The sequence below is a fragment of the Pteropus medius genome, unplaced genomic scaffold, assembly GCF_902729225.1.
Source record: "Pteropus medius unplaced genomic scaffold, Ma_sr-lr_union100, whole genome shotgun sequence".
Taxonomy (NCBI): Eukaryota; Metazoa; Chordata; class Mammalia; order Chiroptera; family Pteropodidae; genus Pteropus; species Pteropus medius.
The window spans coordinates 34,120,264-34,129,984 of NW_024340849.1; the positions used below are offsets into that span (position 1 = coordinate 34,120,264).

Below are 9,721 nucleotides of genomic sequence, written 5' to 3' on the forward strand. Positions count from 1 at the left end.
GTCAAAAGCAACAACAAAAAATATGGATCAGAAAGTATGTTTTCCATAAGTGAGCAATGAGAAAGCATATATGTAGTTTCTGCCATAGTCCTGGCTGTCACATTGGTGTGAAGCCTAATCACACAGAGAGTGTGACTTAAAAATCCATGGAAAGTGGCTCAAGCCTAAAATGAAACTTTCACCTATCAGTCACACTCTAAAAATCCCACTCTTTGAGAGTAATTAATTTAAGTTAACCCCTATGATTTTTTAACATTCTCTTTCAGAAATTCAAATTTCTTTGACAGGGATAAAACCTTATGTCACTTACACTTCAAGAAAAACGACTTTATTTAACACTGCTCATCATGACAGGAGAAACATAGGGGCAGCATTAGGTCACCAGCTGTCACGGAAGCATAAGTAGATTAGACAATAAAAAGCAGTACAGAAACTGAAGATAAACTGCTAGCTTCACAGTTTTTCCCAAGATGGCCCTATTCACCTAAATATGTCTCTAAGATAACAAACTTTTCTTTCTTACAACTATGTTCTTTCTTGACTTCTGGGCAAGTTTATCCATAATTCTTAAATCTTAGTTAAGTTTTAAATATAGCCCAAGCATTGGGTCAGACCAAATGGATTTGAATACCAATCTTTACCAAGATAGTAGAATTTTTAACAAACTCTTCAGCTTTCCTGAACATTTTCAGAGATAATAATGCCAACCTTTCTGGATTGTCGTGAGGATTAAATGATGCCTATTTAGGGCTTAGTAGAGAACCTAGCTCATAGCAAACATTCACAAACTGTAGTAATTACTAGATTTATCAGGGTCATGGACAGAGTGGTGCGCAGTATGATATAAGCAGTTGGGACAGTGATCTGTGAAATAATAAAGAGAAAGAGGTGAAAGAGAACCTTGAAAGAGGAACAATGACATAAATCAGACTGGCTCACAGTGTTTGCCTTGTTCTTGGTTCAGTTTCACTATGAGAAATGCTGTCTTCCCATATCCAAGGACATCCCTGAAAATTCCTAATGACAGGGAATATTAAAGAGGCAGGTAGAAAAGGTTGAGAACCACATGTTTTCACTTTTATGTGGCATATAAATCTGAAACAACAAATGAACAATACAAACAAACAGAGACTCATAGACACAGACAACAGTATAGTGGTTACCAGAGAGAAGGAGGGAGGTAGATAAGGGTAAAGGAGGTGAAACATAAGGTAATGGAAGAAAATTTATCTTTGGGCAGTGAACAATTTAAACCTATATGATTTTATTAACCAACGTCTCCCTAATAAATTTAGTAAATAAATAAATAAAAAATAAAGAGGCTGGCCTCAACATGGCATCCAAGCTAATGGACCAGTTGGAACTGAATCTGTCACTCAGATATCTGTATATGATGTTTTCCTCCTGATCCTTTTCTCTTCACCATGGAGACAATTGTTCCAGAATAATCAATCCTCAGTCCTTTTCCCTCACCTCACCACCACAAGTACAGTCTAAATGCCATTTCAAAATCACTTTCTAATGAAATTTAAAAAAAAAAAAAAATGAAGACTGAAATAATTAGAAGACACATAAGAACATCATGTCAAAATAAAGGCCTCCTGCATTCAATTAATAAAAAAATTAATTAATCCAAATTGCAGGGAATCCAGACTTTACAAAACCATTATTAATTTATATTTGCATGGACTTGAACATCTACGTGCAGATTCTGCTTTAAACAAATATACAATTATTCTTATCAGATTAAAGATATTACTTAAGCAACAGAATGATGACTTTTAATCATGCTATTACTTTTACAGCTCTATTTTTATCATGTGGGTACAAATAAAAATATTTAATCATTTCCACAAAAATATACTTTTCAAAAGAGAAATCATTCTAAGAGTTAATGTCCTGAGAACAATTTTGAAATAGAAACTATTAAGCAGTAAACTATGTAAATGGTATCAAAGTAGTGGTGTCTGGTTCTAGAGGCCATGATATGTAATGCCACAATGATAGTTTCCTGTCAGAGGGTGGACAGCAGCTTAGAAGCCCAGGAAGCAACTATTTCACAGGAAGAGTGACAATATGATCATACATATATTGAAAATAAGTGAGATTATTATTACCCTTTCCTTTAGGTTTTATAATAGGTTGTTTTTCTTCTTCATGTCTTTATCTATTTACTTCCATCTTCACATGTGTCTAATTTTCCAAATGATGTCTCCAGTAACTGTATTTTCTGTTCAAAAGGCCTTGAATGTCATCTATATTGTATTGTTTCAGTCTGACCCTCTAGTTTCAAATATATTCAACTATCAAGACAGTTTAAATAACTCATTTTTCTTCATTCGCCTCCACTCCCATCCTAGCATGTACTCTTGACCTCCCACTTCCACTGAGTAAAGCTGAAGGGAAAGACGGTACAGAAAAGTAATTATTAGTGTGGTTTTTGGTGTTAGACATTCTTGAGATCAAACAGAGGTTCTACCTATCTTCTTTTCATCCTGGAGACAAAATTATGCAAAAGATTCTAGTATTTCCTAAAAGCATGAATTTGGACACGGGATAACCTCTGTGTCTATGGATTTGGGAAGATAACGTTGACTATTTATAAGATCGTGGAGAAGATAAATGAACTATTTCATACAAAGCTCTTAGTAAAGTACCTGGCACATAATAAATTTTCTACACATAGATGTCAATCATTAATAATGTTATTACCATAATTATTTATTTAGAAGCACCACCCCATTTATAACAATCTATCCTTCCTCATCTCAAAGTGATGTGTGCATCTGTATTATGAGTGGTAGATAAGGACGTATAGTTGTCAGATTGAAGAGTCTGAACTTTTTATTTCATGGTGAGTAATTGAGTTTTCTGGTAAAAAAAAAAGTCATAAGCAAATTTGCAGTCTTTAAAGACGGTACTTAGAGCAATATATAAAGTGTATCAGAATAGAGAGAATGGGGTGAAGGCCTATCAGTTAGGAGGTCACTAGAAAACTGCAATAAAGGGTAATTTATTTCTGTCTGTTGGAAGTGAGACAAAGAGAATAACATAATTCCCATGTCCCAAGCTTGAATAGAAACAAAATATCAAAGGATAAGGTGATGGGTGTGTATTTTATTGTGTTAGACTTCAGGAGTCTCAGATTATTAATAATAAAGATGTACAGCCAGCAATTAGAAACAGGAGTCTAAATCATAAGAAATTAATCAGTGCTAGAGACAAAATGCCACATGTACATATTGTTTGAAGCCATAGAATTAAATAAGCTCATTGAAAAAACATTGTGTTTTGTTTATATAAAAAATCCAAGGCACTGGTAAAAGCATCCAGTGTATTAATGAGAGAGACTAAAAATAAACAGAAGAGCAGAGTTTTTTCAAGAAGGCGTGGCAGAGAATTGGAGCCACATCTCTAAACCTGCGTTTCTTCTTCCTGGGCCCACTTTTCTCAGTCCTGCCTCACAGTTAAATGTAGCCACAGAAATGAATTCTAGGCAAGAGAATAGGAGCAAGTTGATATATGCCTCTTCTACACCTGGGTCATGAAATCTACCGCTTGCGTCTCTATGTTTATCCAGCTGGATAACAACTCTCAGAGCAATCTAGGCAAGTTGTTGAAGATAATATAGTATTAAACATAGCATAGCTGCTCTCAAACTGGGCCCCATAATAAAAGTGTAAAATTGGCCATATCCACTATCCCCAATTCTAAATCCCTATCTGGACCCCCACGAGTCCATGACATGAGTAAGAATTAAACTTCTACAGCGTTTAGCCACCACTTAAATTGTAGGGTTTCTTTGTCACAGCAGTGAGCCTTCTTAACTAATATTGAAAGGCCATTTATAAGTCTTGACTGAAGAAGATGAGGACTGAGAGGCCTGGAGATTTAATGTTCTTCAGAGAGAACTTTTGGGAGAGTGATGAGAAGAAACCTATGTTTTTGAAAGTTAAAGAGTGATTGTGAAATGTAGAAATGGAGACAATGAATGCAATTTTTGGAAGGGAGAAGGATTTCATACTGAACAAAGCAAGAGATGGTACAATAACCTGAGCAGAACACAAGGTGAGAAAAAGATTTTTATAAGGTTGGAGAAAAGTAACAGTATCTAAATATTAGACAGGGGAAAACAGTCAATGGAGATACTGAGAATGAAAATGCAAGAGGAAGAAAGATAACCAAGCAAGGCCATAAAAAGAGGGAAAAGATGACTGAGGCTGGTGGCGCACTTAGCCTTTAAAAGAAGCAGTGCTTTTCTTATTTTTTAATAAGCAGGAAGGAGATAATTTACAAAGAAAAAGTGAGCAGATAAGAAGTCAGGATTCACCACGTAATGAGTGTTGTGTGTACGCAGTTCAATTAACCATGTAAAAATGTCAAACTACCTTTTAGCTTCTGGGGATGTGATAAGTTCTTCTGTAAAAATAATAACTCTACAAAAAGAAGCTTGTGATTATATTGATGCTTTGGAATGTTTGCAAAGATAATGTGGATCTGGTATCCCTTCTTAACCTGAAGTCTATTAAAATCAACGTGGATAGCACAATTTAACAAAGTTTAGCTTTGGGAAAGCTTAGTTATTCCACAAATATTTCTTGAGTGTCTACCACATGTTAGGAGTATAGATATAATTGGGAAAGAAAAACAGCAAGTAAGTAAGCAAACAAGTAATTCTAGATTGTAAGTGCTGTGGTTAAAGTGATCTGATAACTTAAAAAGAGAATAAGAGAGGTTGAATGGGGGAAGATAATCTTTCAGTTTACCCACAAGCCTGTATTGAAACTGTTTTTACCTATAAATTGGTAAATTATGATAGAGGATAAGTGAAACTATAATTATTTCAATGATTTGTCCAAAGTTATACCATTTTTGCTATCCATCCTAATTTCTGGTATCATCTTTATAGCAAATTTAATTTCAACTAGACCTTATTTGAACCTATACAGTTTCAGAAAATAAAAAAAATGCTAAAAAATGATAGTTTTGTTGTATATCTTGTTTCGATAGTACCGTGTTAAGGTACTATTTCAATCAAACAAGTTGATAACTTTATTTTAAGAATTTTGTTTTGAAACATCTACTAAAATTATATGCATGCACATCATGCATATATGCTACAAATATCAATTACTATTTTATTTTTAGGAGAGGCAACCCTTCGTTGACCACACAGATTGCAAGGACCTTGTCAGCCTGCAGTCCCTTATATTTTTTATTTTTTAAATACTTTTTAGGCCTACAGTACCTGGTCTTCCTAGGTGGTCTCCCATCCAAGTACTAACCTGGCCTGACCCTGCTTAGTTTCCGAGATCAGATGGGATTGGGCTTGTTCAGGGTGGCATGGGCGTAGACAAATATCAAGTATTATTAATATTTAATAGTAAAATACACAACATTACGTAACAACATTGTGTGAACTGCTATTTAGCATTTTTTATCTTTGTGAAAAACTTTTTTCAAGGATGAGTAAAAATAAATAACTCATTTTCAAGTATGTTGCTTTCAATGTATGTGAGTTTCTGAGAAAATTCTTTTAAAAAGTCAGTTTCACAATATTTTTTATTTCATTACTAAAATAAATTATAAGAGATAAATCACACACACAAAAAAAGACAGAAAGAAATGAATAATAGTCTATGTGCAATTGATTTTTCCTTTATCTGCTCTGAAGCTTTAGTCAAATGGCCAGTAATATAAAGTGCTTATGGTTTTCTAGATTGGAATTACAGTTTCTTGACCTATCTGATTTAGGCTCGATCCTTGTCAAAGTTTTTCATTTTAATGAATAGAAAACACTTTTGAAGATGCTTTGAATCTTATTTCTCTTTTACACTGGAACCTAAAAATTTGAAAAAATATTTCTCTCCAAACATAACCATGATATCACAGATTGTATTCATTTTCATTAAAAAAAAAAATAGAGTACATTTCAAAGGAGTACTCTTGATATTCAATGGGATAAAGTAATGAGTTATTTTAAGAATACTTCCAATTTTTAATATCATAAATTTTACTTTCTTACCCAGTGTTCCAAAATAATACATGAAGATTATGTAAACAATTTCATCTGCTTTTTTCTTTTTTCTACAAGAATCTTCTCCTTGATTTTGAAATACTATATTTTGAAGAAAATAAATCATGCCAGATACATTTGCTTTTATGTATTTATTATTTTCATTTCAATATAAGTTCTTAATGTCATTTCACTTAGCTATTTTGTTTGCTGTAATTTCAACCTCCTCTAGTACTAATTATATATTTCGAAAAAAATGACCTATATAAAAAAATAGACTTAAATGACGACTTTTACTAAATCTTAGGCCATAACATGGCTTTAACTTTCAATATATTTTTCCTTTTGTAAACTAAAATATTACTTTATTAAAAATGTTCTTTAACTGGGATGACAAAAAGAATGATTAATGATGGAAGATGGCAGGGTTTCATAAATTTTAATTAAATATGTTAATATTAAATACTATGTTTTACGAGTAGTACCTTAAATTAAATTATGTTGTAACAATTCTTATTACTCAGGCTGAAAAATATATGTATTATATATGTATAACATATATGTATAATATACATATAATATATATTATAATTATTATACTAAGAGCAGAAACATAAGCAAAACTAAGTTATGAACACAATTTGAAATCTTTCAACCAGATAAAACACCTGTAAGCTTTTCCTAAGATAAGTTAGGAGCCATTACACATACAGCCCTAAAAACAAATGGGAAAGTTGTCTTATTGCAGCCTCTACAATTTCAGGTCCCAAACAGAATTTGAACTGGGGATTACAATACATACTAGAATTTCTTTTCATTGTTTTTCCTATTTACTGATGTGTTAGCCTCACTGATTTTACAAGTTGGAGTTAAAAAGTATTTCATTAACTTCTCAGGGTTTCTGATTTATAAATAAAATGCATATTTTAAAATAAAATATTGGAAGCCTTCTAAATTCTTCCCTCTGTTAGAAAACAACTATAGTAGACTAACCACTGTTAAGAAAACACTACATCCACACATCCCACCTCTGTATTCCCCGGCTTCTTCTTCTTTTTTTTTTAGGCAGGCAACACTTGGTTGACCTCACAGATTGCAAGGACCTTGTCAGCTTACAATTCCTTATTTTTTTATTTTTACACCTGCAGTACCTGGTCTTCCTAGGTAGTCTCCCATCCCAGTACTAACCAGGCCCAACCCTGCTTGGCTTCTGAAATCAGACAGGATCAGGCTTGTTCAGGGTGACATGGCCGTAGACTCCCCTGCTTCTTGATTATGAGATGGGCCACACAACTTGTTTTAGAAAGATTATAGCCCAGATAGCTTGCTGGTCCCAGGATTTTGAGAGACATTAGGAGCAGGCCTAAATCTATTTCGTTGCCCAATGCCAAGCCGGCAAGTCTAGCTTAGATTGGCTGAACTTCAGACAACCTGAAGACAGATGAATGAGAAATAATTTGTATATACCACTGAGATTTTTATAGTTGTTTATTATTCAGGAATAGCTATTTATTACAAAAAAATTTTGAGCAAAGGTGAATCATAAATTTCAAAGAAGAAAATAGACAAACTTTATTACTATTAATTTTCCAAGAACATAATTTTATTTTCAAATTACCAAATGAATGTTTTTGTTTCTTATGTGTGTCACTGACTCTATGAAGTGGAGTTATGTTGTTACATATGCTATCTCTAATCCTCACAGAAATACATGAGATGGCATGACACCCATTTTATAGAAGAAGAAAGAGCCCAAAAAGTTAAAGGAATTGCCCCTGTCTATCCAGGTGACATGACACAGAACTGCTGATTCGACTGATCCAGTACCCAATAGAAATGCATGTCAAGAGTTGAAAAGAAAGATCTAAGTAATATGATAGAAAAGGAGAACAATTCTAAATAATAATTGTAAAATAGTGTGGACCAGACAGGCATCTGTAATCTGACATTTATCTTTTAGTCTGGGACAACAAATAGGGATATTTGTTCAAATCACTTCAATGTTCATCATGCAATCATTGTTCTTGATAGTCTCTAGATGATATTTTGGTTTCATAGAAATGATAATCATGCCATGTAAAATGAGAAAAATGATATTAGTACAAAGATACATTATAGGACAGAAATCCATAAACCAAAAGGCAGTTCTAAAATCCACTATTCCCACAGTCTCATTCTAATTGTGTATTCTATTTCTATGTGAAGTTTTACTCCTTGTTACCAACAGGCCAATCCATCTTGAATTCTCTAGTCAAAATTATGGAAAAATACATTCTGTTTGCCTTAGTGAATTACTACTGTTTTAGAGATTAGAATTATTTATTATTGTTTAGAGTATAAAACTATTGTTAATAAAACTATTGTTAGGCTGTTTTAGAAATGAGATCACATTGGGTCAGATTAAGTCCAAGTGTAATAGCCCGCTGAAATGTGAAAGGGTTAAAGAATAATTAAAACCTGAAACTGGACAAAGGAAGTCTATAACTTAGGCCTAGTTTCTGGAACCCCTAACCACATTTTAATCATGAAACTTGTAACAATGAGCTCATACGCTAACTGCCAATTTTAGCTTGTGCAACCCTGCTTGCTTGCGTGGCATGAAAAATAATCAATTGTATATAAGCTGAAAATTACTGTTTGGCCATCGCCCATGGGAACACTGGCTAGTGCCCATGGGAACATAAGCAATCACCCATAGGAACATAACATTCTAACAACAAGCTTTCTGCTTCTGTACTTCCCGCTTGCACACCTGACCAGTGGGTTGACAGGTAGTGAATAGGAGAAAGATGGACCTTTGTGTTTAAGACAGAATGAGGAATGGGATTTGGGGCTTAAAAACCTTGTATCTTGGCAATTCGGGGCTGCTCCTTTGCAAGGACAGCCGCCGGCTAATAAACTGTCTCCTGGTTAAGAGCACTCAAGTTGGGTCTGGTTATTCTGGACACAACACCAAGTAATAGCAATCCTTGATCAAAGAATAGGCTAGGCTGATTGGCCTGAACAGGATGCTGTGGGAAATGCAATCAGGAAGACCTACTGGACACCACAAATATTCACCAAGACATCTAGTATGGGCAATTACAGCAATACTAAAGTACAGACCACCTTGAAGAGGAGTGGGTGACATTAATTCTCTCACATCTAAGTGGTTTCAGGTCTAAGCAAGTTCTTCTAGCTTTTGGCACATTCTATATTTCTGAATACTGAATAGCATAGAGAAAGTCAAAAAACTAATATCTTAATTCAAAAATTATAAAGAGCACATGTCAGGTGTAAATCAACTCATATATGATTTGAGTTTCAAAACAAAACAATTCTTGCTCCTTTCTGATTTTCAATGGCTTCCAAAATATGCACATTTTCCCCAGAATTGGAATATTTTCAACCACTATGCCAAACATAACACTTTAATGGGCAGGGTCACCAGTTTATGAGGAAAGAGATTCCATACAACTGTGATGTCAGTGGTTCAGCTGCCTGTTTCTTTGAGCCTTCTTCAGATGCTTGAAGATTAATTCATCATCAGAAAAACTGACAAGCATTCATTTACCGAATAATGGTTTTCTAAATTCATAATTTATCACGTTATATGATGTCACTAATTAGATAAAACTATAATTTAAAGGGTGGAAATTCCTTTTGGCAAATCACTGTCATTTATTTGAGTAGTTGGAAAAGAAAATGAATATTTCCCAGTACAAT

The 9,721-nt window shown here is 33.8% G+C and overlaps 2 pseudogenes; both read right to left on the minus strand.

The window, feature by feature from the left end:
• Positions 1 to 5,236: 5,236 nt before the first annotated feature.
• Positions 5,237 to 5,355, minus strand: LOC120589567 (uncharacterized; annotated as a pseudogene).
• Positions 5,356 to 7,155: 1,800 nt separating this feature from the next.
• LOC120590387 (uncharacterized) lies at positions 7,156 to 7,274 on the minus strand (annotated as a pseudogene).
• Between the last annotated feature and the right edge of the window lie 2,447 nt (positions 7,275 to 9,721).